Source organism: Saccoglossus kowalevskii, chromosome 9 (genome assembly GCF_978046115.1).
Source record: "Saccoglossus kowalevskii chromosome 9, keSacKowa6.1, whole genome shotgun sequence".
In the NCBI taxonomy this organism is placed as follows: domain Eukaryota; kingdom Metazoa; phylum Hemichordata; class Enteropneusta; family Harrimaniidae; genus Saccoglossus; species Saccoglossus kowalevskii.
In genome coordinates, this window is record NC_140649.1 from 25540964 (window position 1) to 25553912 (window position 12949).

A 12949-nucleotide genomic window follows, 5' to 3' on the forward strand; every position below is an offset into this window, starting at 1 on the left:
TTACCGCCAGGGTTCTAAATGTTTACATATAAGAACAGACGAATGTTTCCATGGCATTTTGAATATTAACTAACATTTCGTAATTGTTCATGAGGTAAATTTCAGCATACTAGTCATCTTAACTCATCTAGTTATGTTTCTCTTTGAACATCACATTTTACTACCTACATATATATATATATAATTATGTATTATTTTTTTTTGTTTTTCAAATAAAATCATTTTTCTTGGTTTGTTCCAAAAATCACTATTTTAGATTCTTTTTTAATTTAGAAGAAATAAAATTCCACTTGCAAATATGAAGTGAATACTTTCTAGTTTATCTCTAACTGCTTGCCGTTAATTAATAATTATCCCAACAAGCAGCGGGTTCAGCAATGAAGAGAAGCGGGTCATGTTAGGGAGCTACAGTTATCTGATTTGATAGTTTCTCTGTTGACACTAATCGGATCCCCGGCCCATGTTGCGTAGTGAATGACTCTCATGGACTCCCAAGACCATGACATTTTCTTCTATATGGTTGTGTGTTTATGACCATAAAGCCAAATGTATATAGTGTAACGTTGATTTTAACGAATTATTTGTAGACAAGATATTTAGTTTGATGTTTCTCTTTTTTCTGTTTCCACTAAATAAATACGACGTGTTTATACGTGTTAACCTCATACTATTATTCAAATCGGTATCTATCCAACCGAATATCATACAGTAACGACTTCGAATATGAAAAAGGTATAGTCTGATCGACTCTGGTAGTACCCGACTCAAAGCTAACATCGCACGTTACATAAATGAATTTAGTATATATGAATAAATATAGATTTAAGGCCGAATGGGTGCGTTGTGACACAAGGAGTTCCAGCGTTGTCAAAGCTCAATGCTGAATACATGGTATAATTGAAACTCAAGGCGTTAAAGACACACAGTCATGACTTATTTTTCGTTTATCTAGTATTATTCAAATAGAAATGATTATAACAATTATATTTTGTAAACTGTGGTATAGGCCGATTGTTTTAGGTCGTCAAAAACATGTTGCGCTGCTGCCGGCACACACATCGTAGCGAAATTCACTGCAAGACCGTTCAGATCAAGATGAACTGGCGATACCTTACGCCATGTTTTGTTATTAATGTTGCCATAACAACGTTTTTAACATTGTTGTTTGCCAGCGGCGTCTGTTCATTTTATGTTTCCATATCATTCGCACACTCAGCTAATTGCAATTAATTTATTTTTTATTTTCTATATTGGGCTGCCATCTTTAATCCAGTCCGAGCCTAAGCAACTAGATAAATTGCAAAATCTCATTACACATAGAACCTCAAACATTTTCCATGACCTTCGATAAACTACTGAACGTATTAGCCACAGCCTAAAACGAAAATAAAAAACAACAACACAAGCATTATCAATCACCCTAGTTTTAAGAGCGTTACTCCAGACAAAAACGACTCAATCACAATAAACCAATCAAAAATATCTAGGTGTAATACGTATTTGTTTGTTTAATCTTTACCGACAGTCGTAGTTCACAAAACGAAATATTTTCTTCTAAAATAAAGAACATATTGTGGTCATGTAACTTCCTACTTCACGTGTTTACCATGATTCGTTTTTCATTTTGGGGAGGGTTTAGTCACATAGTAATGATTATGTATTTTTGACTTAAACTGCAGTTTAATTCGCAGAGAATTATTTTTGGAATGATTAAGAAAATGCGAATTTGGTATATATTCTCTTTTATCTTCTAGGTGGACTGTAGTATATTCTGGGGCTAAGGTTATTTAGGTTGACTTATGAGTCCCCACGGACCCACCAATGGCTACTTCAAACTCACACTCTGATATTGTTCATTCCTATGTCACATATTCAAAATAAATATAGCATGTTTACGGTAAGATAAGGTTGTTATGGTTGTAATTTACCATACACTATATATAGCGCAGTGTCCTCGCCCGTCAGTTGAAATCTTTCGCAAGACGAGCTAGGACTGATTTTCATCTGAGATGACGCAGGTCCGTCACCAACTATCATAACGGGACAGTTTATTTAAAGGTAAGTAACTAGTTTTCTGTTGTAAACCTAATTGAACTTAAAAAGGGACACATACTTTACATAAGCGATTGTTAGTCAATTTGTACGCACTAAAAATATAACTAAAACAGAAAAATAAAAAACTGGCGAAGAAATAGCGTGCTCGTTACTTTTACACGACTGGCAATGTGTGTGATGCAGTTAAGCTTTCTTATTTATCACTATGTATGGCTGCGTTTTCCGATTTTAACGCATTTCATATAAAATGTTGCACAGGCACAAATAACAGGCAATGCATAACCTAGACAGGCGTTCAGTTATATGGCGGTAAATTAGCGGTGGCACACAGGCATTATATGGCTTTTTTGTCGTCACTTACAAGAAACGCGCACACTATCCCGTTTCTTTTGTGATCTTAGAAACTATTTATTTTGTTAAATCCATGAAGATGAGTTTCGTTGAAAACTATCATACGCATATTTCGCAAGACGTTATATTTTTTACGTACACCACTGACTACTTCACAGTGTGTTCAGTAGATCTCGGGTGGAGGTTTTCTGACAGGTGGGCAAACAACGACTTACTACGTCTTAAGGTAGAGATGCAGTTTACCTGACAGGTATTTTAATTAGTTAATTAGGAAACCAAGTTGACCTCCCTTGTCCACAAAACTATATATTTTCGGAAAGCTTATTGTATGAATTTTAAAATTTAGTATTTTTTTATGGACACTGTAGTTTGAAATATACACAAAAATGTGCTTTTTTGGTCAAAAGTGATTAAAAAAAATTAGCTCCTAAACCATGCTTCTGTTTCCTGTCAAAATTAGTTTATGGGTACATCTGTTCACTGTGAAGAAAGCGCCGTCTTGAAAACTGTCTACCAGTTGTCAATTTTGTAGGGCAGCAGCCCAAATTTCACTACTTCAAGTTTATGCATAAATTAACACCCAGGCTAGTTGTCTGTACGATTGTTGTAACACTGTTCAACCAAAAACAATGCCCCGACGGCGTTTTGAAGATAAACACATTGTCAGTCATTTGTGAAAATTTCAAAACAAAAGGTCCAAGCGTCTAGGAGCTTTTTTTTAAAGTTCTGGAATGTGCACTAAAAAAAAGCTGAGATAATTGCTAATTTGCATAACAATTCACTCAGTAAAAAGTTTGTTAATGCTCGTAATTAAAATGGCTGTAACTGTTCTAAATTTAAATGTATTATCGTTTTGTTAAAAGTTAAATATAGTGCATAATATGGAGATCCCGTCATTTCTTTTTTCACCATGTTTCTTTTTTATTATTTATGTACAGCCTTGCTAAATCTTGCTAAGCATTCAAATAGGAGAATGTTTGCACCTGTTATCTATATTTTAAAATCGTTTTTTGAGTATGTTCCACTATTCACAATTCTACAAAATTTTAACAGTCTATAGCCAAGACTGTTTGGATGATAAAAAACAAAAAAATAAAAAATGTCACTGCCAAGTGCCCACAAACATGCATCTCTACCTTAATAACTAACTCATGAACAAGGGAACCGGAACATTTCATCAGATGGAGTGGTCGAGCAATCGAAACGAATGTTTAGTTGGGAAGCGCTAAAAATGAGAAGATCAGATATTAAGTCATTCTACTGAATACTAATGAAGGAAATTGCTCATACACCGACTATTTTAGGTATTTGAGGGAAGTAACGCTTTGAAGTGTACAACTGATGAGATATATTTAATAATTAATCAAATGACGTATTAGTTGATAAACCGAGAAACTATTATACAAAAACTTTTATGAATTTTGACCTAAACAACAAATCTATTCAATGGTATGTCGAAGGTATTTACTTAATTCGCGGTAAACAACAATCGATTTACCACGCCCTAACTACCGCCAGGGTTCCGTATGTTTTTACCCGAAAACACATGAACGTTTCCATAACAATTTGATTATTAAATAAGGTTCATAAGTCATGAGATAAATTGCAGCATACGTGACATCTTAACTCATGCAGTCATGTTTCTCATTGAAGATCACATTTTACCAACTACATGTTATATATTTTCACGACAATTGTTTTTAATGAATATATTTGTATTTTATTTTTCAAATAAAAACATTGGTTTGTCCCAAAACACCATTTTTAGATTTTGAAAGAATTTAAATTTCACTAAACAAACAAACAAGAGTTCTGGGCTAGTAGTGCCTTTTAGCTATCGTGGAAGTAGAAATTAGTAAAACAAAAACTGTTCGTGGTATGAAATTAAATTTTCCTTGTCATTGATGTTCAATGTATTAAAGTAGCAACATTAAGGATATGAATTGATTTAGGTATCTCTAAAACTAAGCATGCTACTATAACAGCCAGTATGCATCGAAGTTTACATATAGGTTTATACGGTAGTGCATATACTGTACCAATATATGTCTGAACAATTAACTGACAGCTACAAGGGGCGTTCAATAAGTAATGCCCCTGACCCATTTCCCATAGCAGGAGATTAATGAAACTTGGCACAGTTATTAGTCTTTCTCTACATAGGAACCACCCATAGTTATGCATTTCTCCCGTCGTTTGATGCAGCTCTGGAAACCGTTTTTGTAGAACACCCAGGTTGGTCCTCCAACCACGTCGTAACTTCAGAAATCAAGGCTGCGTCACCTGGGAAACGCTTTCTTTTCAAAAACAACTTCATGGCTGGGAAGAGATGAACGTCAGAGGGTGCAAGGTCAGGAGAGTAAGGGGGCCCGTGCTTCTGAACTGGCGACATGTGAGTTGTGAGTTTGATAGCTTCTCTTAATTTCATCAAAAGTGAAGCGTAAAAGGATCCTGTAATTATGGTACCCTTTGCCAGGAAATCTGTCATAACTACTCCGTCCTGGTCCCAGAAGACTGTGAGCATGACCTTGCCAGCGGAGGGCTTCACCCTCGCCTTCTTTGGAGGTGGTGGACCCAAGTTTCATCCTGTGTAATCAGAAAAACTTTGACTTATCTTTTTGGCACATCTCCAAATTCATCCTCGAGCATTCGACGTGTTCATGCTTCTAGAAAGGTGTGCGCAACCTGAGAATCCATCTGGCAGACACTTTATGCATATGCAAATGGTCATGAATAATAGTTTCCACAGAACCTGTACTAATCTTGACATCTTTGGCGAACAGTAATGTGTCGATCTTCCAAATTGGCTGCCTCAACTTGACGGACATATGCTTCATCAATGGCAGAAGAAGAACGACCAGGTCTGGGAGCTGTTTCCACAAACTTCCGGCCATGTTTGATTTCACAATGCCAGCGTTTTACAAGGTCATATCATGGGCATCATCAACATAAGTGTCTTTCATTTCATCAAAAGACTCCTTTGGCGTGCGTCCTTTCAAATACAAAAATCGGATAATTGCGCGACACTCAACTGGCTCCATTTCACACCTGACTCAGTTCAAACACCTGTAAATCAGAAACCACAATTAGTTCAGAGCTGTTTTTGCAACATAACCCATAGAGATGTAAATCATTACACATGCATTACTTATTGAACGACCCTCGTAATTGCATTATTGTTGTATTTGTTTATTTCTACTGAATCCTTGTCAAGCGAACGACCTTACAATTACATTACAAGAACGTTCATAGCATTCTGTCTAAATTTGTTGGATAGTTTTTGCAGGCTGTAATTAGAAAACTAATGCACATCTGATGATTGAATGAGCTACATTATCAGAAGACCAGTATATGTTATCTTTAATGTTTTGTTAAAACAAACGATTAACAACAATCAGCAAATTCAAGGCACACTCGCGCTCAACACAGAGAATATGCATAAATTAAAAAAAAAACATGTGTGATAACTATTACGTTCGATCACCTTTCTACATACTTCAGTTCAACCAACTACAATACCACGTGTATCCAGAAAACATCTACACATTTTGCTTTAAAATAACACAGTTCATGATATATTGCGACGTAAAACAAGTGCATTAAAAAAATAACAAAAATTTCAAAAACTTACCAAGAGGGTTTTTGTTACAAATTAATGTTATAATAATTTTTATTACAAACAAAAAAGGTTTCGCTCATTAGGGCAATCATAACGTGAACTTGCTGAATGTCGGGTCTTCGGCAAAAACTTGATCCAGGGACTAGATGAAATTGATCATTTTAAGGAGAATATTAACGCAAAGTTGACAATTTTAAGTAGATTATTAATGCACATAAACAAATACAACGTTTCTTGTTGCACCCATCGGCGTTTTCAAACTTATATATAGATTACAATCAGAAATTTTGTTCAGCAGTGAGGTGTTACAAACTTATTTATCACACACTTTAAACTTTTAAACACATCCAAATGGTACACAGCAGACGAAAGAAAGCAATTTTTTTAGTAATTATTCTGACAAGAATGACGGATATGAAAGGGTTTCATTCCAAAGTAAGTATGACTATTAATATTGTCAATATATTTCTATGACTTTATTTTTTTCCGTTTGTTAAAAAAACACTAGCCTTTTGTTTGTGGAAAAACATTCCATAACAGTTTTTCTGCCGTTTCAGGTTGGCTGAGAAAATGACCTAATGGGCTTGCTCGGATAGTTTGATGATGCACATACTCTACACAATATTTAAAGAGTAGAACACGGGAAGTTTTAGGACACAATTGCATGGGGCTTTACTACAATGCGCAAGCATAATAAAATATTTACTAGTTTAAATATTCGTAAAATGTTTCATTAGCTCACATACCGTCTTTAGTTAATAATGTACACAATGACGTGACATTGACACCATTGTGAAAAAGAAAACGTAGTAAGAAATTGCGAGTGCAAGTCAATAAAGCAATGAAAGCCACTACAGGACAATTAAGTATACTTAGTACGTTTACCTACGAAGTGACAAGTTCAACAGATCAAGTTGAACTAGGCCACGATCAACGGACATCCGGGTGACTAGATGCTCATCAGACATCAGCGCTATAGAGATAATACTACCTCGGAAACACGATTTCTGCTGGTCATTTACTAGTCTTCTAAATGCGCTAACTGCCTTGTTGGGATCATATAGGCTTGAGGAAATGAAACTGAAGGGTGGGTATGTTCAGGTCATAAGACCGTGTTTCTACCTAGGAGATATAATTGCTACAGGTGGTAGATGTAAAAGAGTTTCATTGCTAGAAACATGGAAAGCATGTAAAGCATGGAAGAAGTTTCATGACATGCTACCTATTCTAACTACATGGCGTTTGTCACTCTTTGTTTGAAAAAGTCTAGATGCACGTGTGAAAAGAGTTCTTTGTAGAGGATTTGTACTGCCCGCTCGAACTGAGAAGATTTCGTGGATTTTCTATCATTGAGAACGTAATGGAGAGCTGCAAACTACGATGTTACACATAAGTATAAGTGATAATATTCAAAAAGTACACAAAGTTGAACATTGGGGGTAAAGTCAGTAGAGCAAGGCAATGGAAGACATGAAAGGCAGTTGATTGATCTAATGTTAGGTTTATAATTTTTTAATCAATGCATCAGTATCCAATACAAATGCATTTGTGTTGAGTCCGGGTAGTATAGTAGCACTGTGTATTCCACGCATATAATGACATACCAGTTCATCAAAATACACAATAAAGTCAAAATCATAGTTGAATCAAATGTATTACCTTTGTTAATAAACATGGAAAACATATTTAGTCGAGTTTCAGAGCTCCCCGTGCCATACAAAAGAGCTTACATGTCCTTAATTGTCTTACCCAGTACCGTGCAATCTATTTTCAAACAAGACTGGATCAAAAAAAATGGCACATTCTAATTTGGAAAACATGTTTTAAAGCAAGATGATGTATGGTTGCAGTAATGTTCTCTCCTACATTAATCCAACAGTGAACATACAATTTCTTTTATTATGAATTTATGAGTGTTGTCTCGTGTCCAGTGGTGGGCGGAACAAAACCAAATAATTATCAATACCTTTCTAACAAAGGACACTAATGTCATGGAGGAGTTTTCGTCGATACACGTCTCCTTGAGGTACATGATCGGAAAAGTCACTTAAACCTTACAGTCAAATAGACACACACAACGGAATGCGTTTTAACTATCATCTTTAGTCGGCCAGTCGAGTACTCTATAAGACACAACGCCCTGGGGAAATGTCCCCAAGACTATCTTCACTTTGCTTTGCTATCGCTTCGTGACCGTCTCCTCGAGTACCTTAACCAGACTGACTCAAACTTCGTTTAATACTCATCAAAACTTAACCAATTACAAAGAATTATAAAGACTATAAGACGTAGCCTTCAATCATACAGCCAATCACACTGGACACGTCATATCTACTGATTAATCGTCCACTATAATGGGAAATAACACATACCAAATATCAGTAATAGCAGTCCGGATGGTGACGGTTATATCGCAATTAGTTCCAAATCACTGAGTCAAGTTCCGTCCTGGACCTCGCATGAGCCTAAATGGTGACAAGATATGGGAATGTGTTAAATGATATTAACCAGCTGTCCACTAGAACTCAACTATCAAGTCGTATCAGTGACCCATCTTCTTAGACACAGAAATGAATCATGACACTAACCTTTATAATCAAGTTCTTATCTAGATAACGCTCTACTTTAAAAAGAGTAAATAACCCGCTGGTAGTCTTCTGGTAGTCCCCCTCTAAACTGAACCCAACCAGCCATGTTTACATATGATATCAATCGCAGGTTGCTACAACACACACCATAATCTATGTAGTAATTCCACTTATGGGCTTTATTCTTTAAACAGACCTTTGAACTATCTGTTATCGCTCCCAAGTTTAAATCTAGTACCCGGGAACTTAAATAACAAATCTAATTAAAATACTAATTCTTCAACGAAAATGTCCGATATATCATTTGTAGGTCATAGTCATGCCCAACGCACTAGTTGTAGGACTGGAGTGGTGGTCTAGTAAATATGATCTTGCACTGTCAATAATCCAGAAAAATATTACACTGACCCTCGCAAAGAAAATGGAGTCAGTGTACTGCACAGTATTGTCGGCTACAGAAGAAGAAGTTGAAAATGCCAGAAAGCAAGGAATAGAACTTATCTTACCAATGAAAAAAACAGAGTTTGAGAATTTGGATATCAAAACTCCGACCCGTGACTGGTTGGTACTTCATAAAAGCTTTTTTCCTCACCTTGAAGATTATAAGGATATAAGTGTAATAATCGGGCATACACGTGAAGATTCCAAGATAGATGCAGCCAGGAGCATTCAGCAAGAAGTTTTTCCAAACGCAAAATTGGTAATATTTACGCACTGCATACCGAGTGAAACAAGAAATAAGCATTCATCTATTGGTAATGAGTTACTACAACAAGCAGATCTTGTTGTATCTATTGGACCCAAAGTGTTTGAACATTTCCGGGAAATTTTGGATAACAGCAAAGCAAGTCTTCTTCACCATTGTTATTTGCCCGGGATTGATGAGATGTTCACGCAATTGAATCTGGTTAAAGCAAATGAAGTCACGTGCACCCGTATTGAAATACTATCGATTGATTCTGTGTCCAAAATTGAAGACTATGAAGACTATGGAGTTGTCGCATGCGCAATGAGAAAGGTGGCTGATTATTATGAATTTGATCCCATTAAACCTAGCTGGAAAGTATGTAGCATAGAAGAAATTAAAGATATCCAAGAGTGTGAATTGACAAAAAATACCAAGTCAGAATGCTTGACGATAAAAACCTTCGAACGTGGAACACTCTATGATGTATGTACTGATTTCAAGCAGTGTAAAATATTTTTACATTGCACAAGAAGGGATCCCTTTGGTATCATCGGCCTATCAGCTCTTGCTGCTGGTGTGCCTACCCTTCTTAGCAGCCAGTATGGTGCAGCCGAATTTCTTAGCAAGCATTTTTACCAATTTGCTAAGACTTTCATTGTTGGTGATGAGTGTTCACATAAAGAATGGTTAGAGAAAATAATGCACATTCTTAAAAACTATCAACCAGTTGCTGAGACTACGCGGAAGTTACGAGATGACCTTTTAAAATCTGAGAGACAAGGTGAAATAGCAAGCTCCCACGAGCAACTCCTTGAACTGCTTCATTCTTTATCACATCAGAAAGTGGATGAGAAACCAGAGCAACAGAAAGGTAAGAATATTTAACTGGCCATACATGTTTGTTCATATAGACGTTTTTGAATTATTTTTTTTTGTCTTGAATGTTAAATAAAACAAAATGTGTTTAAATATATTTACTGTGGTTTGTATTACAGTAGTTAAAAGAACGCTTTCAAAATCAAGATCTTGTAGTTCGGTGAAAAAACGGCCAAAGACAAGATCCAAAAAAAACCTGCCCGGTATGTATATATTAAGAAATATTAATTATATTAAACATATAGTTATTATTTTCTGTTATAACACTTATCTTTACCTAATTAAATGTCAACTGGCCCTCAAGTTTCTTTCTAATGGTACTGTCGCAGCTTTGTGCTAGTAGTACCATTTTCAAATTGTTGACATGCAGAATTTGATGACACAGGAGTAGTAGTTTAATGTTATGTGATTGCAGGATATATATATATATATATATATATATATGCCATTTCATGTATTAATAACAAAGAACTTCCCAGGCATGTAACATATTTTTTACAGGATTTAAAGTAAAAGCAAAGCTTAAACAGCTTAAACGACAAGGGGATATTCAGTATTTGCAAACGGTAGTGGATATATATAAACGAAGAGAAAAATCGATTTATGAAAGGAATGATCCCGAAATGGACGAACAGTTGGAAGAGCTTTTAAATTGGTACGAAATGAAGTTGGTGAAAATCGAACCAGGCTCGTTGCTATTTACTATTCAGTCAAAATCGCAAGAAGGTTTCCGAGCGTTTTGGAAGCAGTATCTAGAGGGTAAATTTTCAGAACGACTATCAGACATACTTATACCCCCAGAGCTGAGAACAATGTTTGAAGATGGGGGATTTACCCCAGCTATTAGTGTACATATCAACCCTGAAGTGTATGACGAAGTGATTCAGAAATTTGAAGGTAATTATATAAATACCATAATTATTAAAACTCCAAATATTAATAAAGTCATTGCTTAAGCAAATTTCGCATATGATTTGTATAACTTAATCGAACATTAATATTTTTATAGCATATGGTGATCAAGGTTTGGATTCACGTGTGATGGATTATTCACAAGTAATAGAAGCAAGTATGTAAACATGTTTGATTTAAATATTATATATATAATTGAAATCAAAATTGAACATAAAAAAGTAAATTATTTTGAGAGATTAATCCATTTTATTCTCCTGTATTTTTTATAGAATTGAAAATCATTGTGAAGATTGACACATTTTGTCCTGTAGATGGGCACGATATTACCGTCTTGCATGACGTGTTCTATCGTGTGCAGTCAATGGATGACATTCCTAGTCTTATGCCATTTCTCCAGAACATAGGGCATTTTGTCATAATTGATGCAAGCATACAGAATGACAAATTTGAGATTGAGATTGGGTGCACAAAAGTAGCAGAAGTTGAAGAACTGTGGCATTTACATATATCTGACGAAATAAATCAGTTATTCCAAAAAGATATTATAACAGAAGATTTATTGGATTACTTCAATGCCACAGAAATCCAACTGAAGACCATTATAGAAGCCTGGCAATTCAGGAAGTGCATATTGATATTAAAATATATAGAGGGAGCAGGTAATTATAAGCTATATGATTATATTCCTACAGTTTATTACCTAAACTACATACTGATGTAACTGCCATAGAAACACAGATACAAGGTAATTGCCGAATAAGACCATAATTTTACCAAGAATGCAAATTCACACACTACGCTGTATGGAAACAGTGTTGTGTTTACTCTGAAGTTGTCTTACCACCAAATCTGATATTGGATATTGGAACATCCATTACTGCAATTCTGTGAATCATTAAATGTATTTAAATTTGAACTATTAATTTATTTTCACAGGAGGGGCAAATTATATCAGAGACGTACAGGTAATGTTTATACTGTTTCATCCAATAATCAAATACCCCAACCTTGCTCAAAACCATATATATATTGGCTGACAGAAACATATATAATTTCCTTACTTATCCCAAATGATACTTAACGTAGTTTGTTTAGTGTCATTGACATTTATTAGTTATAGTTAGACTTATCCTGCTACATAGCACACGTCATCTCAGTGTGCAAGTATCCTATAACTGCAACCACGTTGATTCAAAGGAATGTAGATGTGAATGCTGTATCTATTTCAAGCAGTGCATGAATTGTAAAAAGGGACATATCACATTTATCTGGCATGTCAGTGGCAATGTCAGCCATGTCGTTTATTTTCAGAATAGAGAACAAAAAACAATCGACCATGCCATCATTTAAATCAAGGTAGTAAGATCTTCTTAATTATTAGTAATGTAATTTGATAAGTCGCTTTCAGTGACAGGCTTAATTGCAAAAAATAGTCATCCCTGTTTACTACTAACATATTTGAATATATTGATTGTTACAAAGATATTTGTTTGAATTTACCAGGACAGATGTACAGCCTTACATCTTGCAGTCGCTTATATGAATATTGAATCTGTTAAGTTACTCTTGGATACTGACATAGAAAGAAATGCTGCAGACAAGGTAAAATTAATATGTACATATTAAAATTGTTTTTGCCGTAATAATATCATCAACATATAATGTAATTAACTTAATATAGCTCATAATTGCAGCATGGTAGAGCAGCAATTCACATTGCAGCTGAAACAGGAAATACTGAAATTGTACGGATGCTTTTGAGTGACGCAAAAGTGGATAAGGATGTTGTTGATAAGGTTAGTATTAACATTATTATTATTATTAGTAGTAGTAGTAGTAGTTGTAGTAGTAGTAGTA

The 12949-nt window shown here is 35.1% G+C and overlaps 1 long non-coding RNA gene across 1 annotated transcript; it reads left to right on the forward strand.

Annotated features, from left to right (window-relative positions):
- Positions 1-10262: 10262 nt before the first annotated feature.
- Positions 10263-10761, forward strand: LOC144363603 (uncharacterized). Its single transcript, XR_013422773.2, has 2 exons — positions 10263-10380; positions 10679-10761. It is a non-coding gene; the product is annotated as an uncharacterized LOC144363603 (long non-coding RNA).
- The last annotated feature ends 2188 nt before the right edge of the window (positions 10762-12949 follow it).